General features: G+C 46.4%; 1 long non-coding RNA gene across 1 annotated transcript; it reads left to right on the forward strand.

Annotated features, from left to right (window-relative positions):
• Positions 1 to 645: 645 nt before the first annotated feature.
• Positions 646 to 1281, forward strand: LOC134204928 (uncharacterized). The gene is made up of 3 exons (XR_009978017.1): positions 646 to 804; positions 866 to 937; positions 1001 to 1281. It is a non-coding gene; the product is annotated as an uncharacterized LOC134204928 (long non-coding RNA).
• The last annotated feature ends 2167 nt before the right edge of the window (positions 1282 to 3448 follow it).

A 3448-nucleotide genomic window follows, 5' to 3' on the forward strand; every position in this document is an offset into this window, starting at 1 on the left:
CTAGTTTGGTAATAAATAAGAGATGGTATTCACCTTCTTTAAGTCAACGCGACTTCCCGAAGACAAACAAGATCTCCCCAATCTCTCTCATACACACAACCCCATACTCAATCACTTCCTATGACTCACTAATTATTACTCACTCACCCACTCTTATATATTCACCAACTCTTACTCACTCACCCACTCTTACTCACTCATCCATTTTCGCTCACTCATTTACTGACAATCACTCGTTCTCTATTTCTCGCTCACTATTACTCATTCTTACTAACTCTTTTTCACTCTTATTCACTCTTACTCACTCATACTCAAGAGTGAGTAATCTTATTTACTCTTGTAACAAACTAAATTTTCCTAGCCTAATTGAATTTCTCTTTGCAAAACTCATTGACCAAATATCAAATTCATCACAAAGCTTTTGTGCCCAAAAGAAAGCTTCAGTTGAGTCCAAGTCCGGCACGTCATCTACCTTATGGCGAAATTAATTAATTCGAACAGTTAACCCTCGGTAAGTTACGGAAAATTACTGATATTATTTTCCTTTGGTTTTTAATTCGTCAAAACGAGTGGAAAGTTTTTAGATCTTTTTGAGTTCGCCAGAGCTGACCAATAAAAAAACTGCTTTAAACTACCGAGTAAAGCCCGAGGTGGAAATTGCGTCGTAGCTAATCGCTCTATACAATTTTTTCCACGCTCTCCATTTTATTCTGGTGGAGATAGTTAAATCGATCGGATCGTTTTTCGAAATTTTCTTGAAAGTGACGCCAACTTATTATTTCTAGTTTTTTATCTTAATTCGAAGTAAGTTCGCGAGTTTTTAATATAAAATTAGAATATACTGATGATTCGGTTCAAATTTTAGTTTCTTAATTTGGAGAGTTCGGATAGTTTGACCAATTGCTGAAATATTAGTTAAATAATTGTGACTATTCAGGTAAGCCTTCTTAGTGGAAAACATGCAATATGTTCTTAAGTGAAATATTATCACGTTGAATAGGCGTCGTCAAGCCCATCCAACGTGGGCGGCCTGTTTTGGATTGGGTCACGTGGTTTCCACGCGCACGGTAGTCGAAGGTTGTGCCGGCTACGCTTCACTACGCCTAGACGAAGGTTGTTCCGGCTAGGAAAGTAGTGGGCCTGCGGTGGAAAATTGGGAACCCAAGTTCAGCAAACGTTTGCAAGGTGTGCGTCCGTGATTCGTCGGTCCGTGATCCACTTTTGGTGATCGACGAACGAAAGGCTCGTTCCGTCAAAGCGTGAGGCGTAAGAGCAACACCAATTCGCTCTCTCTCCACCAACATCAGGGACGCCTCTACCCTGCATCAGCCTACGCGCGAGCCTACGACGAGAAGCACCGAATTCCAATTGGAATCCAGATCAACTGGCCTCGAGTCAAATGCAACGTCGTCGTTGGAGCACCTCGCCGACGCTGAGTTAAGGTCAGATCGACAAAGTGTATGAAAATCTCTGTAAGAAATCCGAAAATTGTAAACCATATGAATGAGCCAGTTAAATGCGTGACGTCACCAGATGAGGTTTAGGGCAACTGAATTTTCACAATAAATGGGTTAATTGCTAATTTTGGGAAAAAGGTCCTATGCAAAGAATTATCTAAATTTTGTTTTTATTTAGAGTTCGTTGAATTCCATTGGAGTATTAAATATTTATTTCGAATTTAGATAGAAATTCACCTAAATTTAGTTTGAATCTTAAGTTAATTTAAATTTGATGAGTTTTTAGCTTAAACGTTTTCTGCCGCTCAGTTCTGGTTGACTTTTATAAATTAGTTTCTTTTGTTTAATCATTACATTTGCTTTAGTTTCCACTTAGTTTGTCCTAATTGCGTGTGCCAACTTGTTAGGTTTGAATCCTGTCGAGAACTTTGCGACCCGCCCTGATAAGGAAGGTCTCATACCGGGCTTAGACAGAGGAACGGTCCTTCTGATAAGAAGGTGGCGCTTAAGCCGTTACTTGAAGAGCAGAGTAGAACGTTTCACTCTTACTCGCTCACTCCCTCATTCCTACTCGCTCACATCCTCACTCTAACTCGTCTTGTCACTCACTCACTTTTGCTCATGCACTCCCTGTTACTCACTTATATTAACTAGCTTACTCTCGCTCACTCACTCACTCTTATTTACTCACTCACTCATACTCACTCATACACAGCTCTGGTCCTCACAAGTTCCAATCTCACGCTTCCACGGGTCTTCCGATGACAATCGACCGCCAGCTAAGTGTTTTGTGCTTAGCTGGTAGTGCAGCCTGGTCACTGTTGTCCTTCTGACATCAGCTAGAGTGAGGGGGTGCGACCAAAGGGACCATCGTCCCTAACCCCTAATCCCAAGGCGTTAAGCGACCCGTGCCAAGGGAAAACATGGCCAGGGAGGTGAAATAATGAGCTAGGCCTTTAACGGAGCCTGTGGGGTACCTGGGCACCCTCCACAGTAATTGTCTCTTACCGCGTCATGCTGTGCTTTGGCGTGGTGGACCTCTTTTCCCGAGCAAATCGTGGGACCAAAATGGAATAACAAGTCAATTCTTCAATAAGTGGTAGTAGTGTAGGCGGCAACCCCTTCGCAAGAGGTGAGTTGTTCAGGTCTCCGCCTAGCACAACAGAGTCAATTGTCGGCAGCTCGGTGCGCAGCGCCAGCGTGAGTCACTTAACCATCTCCCAGGCTACGCCGGTAGTGGTTATAGACGGCCCATGGTTTGTGGAGGCGATGAACCGCAAACGCGATGGGCATTCGGCCTTCGAGGTGGCGACGGAACAGCTGGACGCCATCATCGAAGCATAATATCGCAGGAAGGACCTCAAGAGGAGCTTGCTGAAACTTCGAAAGTCGATGTTGGACGCCAAGCTGGAGAGGGCAGTCGGGACGGCCAAGTCTAAACCCGTGAAATCCGTGGAGTCGAGGTCTACCCAGACTGAGGCCCAAGGATTCGCGGACTCGGGCAAGGTCGATTCGACCGAGGACGTGCCAGCGAAGACGGTGGTGTCAAAGTCTACCCAGACTGAGGCTCAAGTATTCGCGGGCACGTCGGGGGTGACTGCTCCAACGGAGCAGACACGAAAACGGGGGAGACAGTCTCCAGGGGATGAGCTCCCTGGGGGCCGTTTCAAAACGCGTAGGGTTACTACCCCGAACAAGGGTAGTGGGGCTGGGATGCTGAACCCCGGCCAGGTACCTCCAAAACCGGGGGAGGAAGGTCCGTCCACCCAGGAAAGACGGTGGTATGGGGTTACGGCAGGCTGAGAGCTCTCAGCCGCCCCAGACCAGGTAAATAGAGGGGGATGACGCCTCCTGGACCCTGGTCAAGAACAAGAGGAAACCGAAGACGTCAAGGGCCGAAAAGAAGGCCCAGGCGAATGAGGGTAGCAAGAAGTCTAGGGTAGGCGCCAATTGCTCCAGGGGCGATGCCCTAGTCATCACGGCGGACGATG

This window comes from Armigeres subalbatus, unplaced genomic scaffold, assembly GCF_024139115.2.
Source record: "Armigeres subalbatus isolate Guangzhou_Male unplaced genomic scaffold, GZ_Asu_2 Contig980, whole genome shotgun sequence".
NCBI classification, from domain to species: domain Eukaryota; kingdom Metazoa; phylum Arthropoda; class Insecta; order Diptera; family Culicidae; genus Armigeres; species Armigeres subalbatus.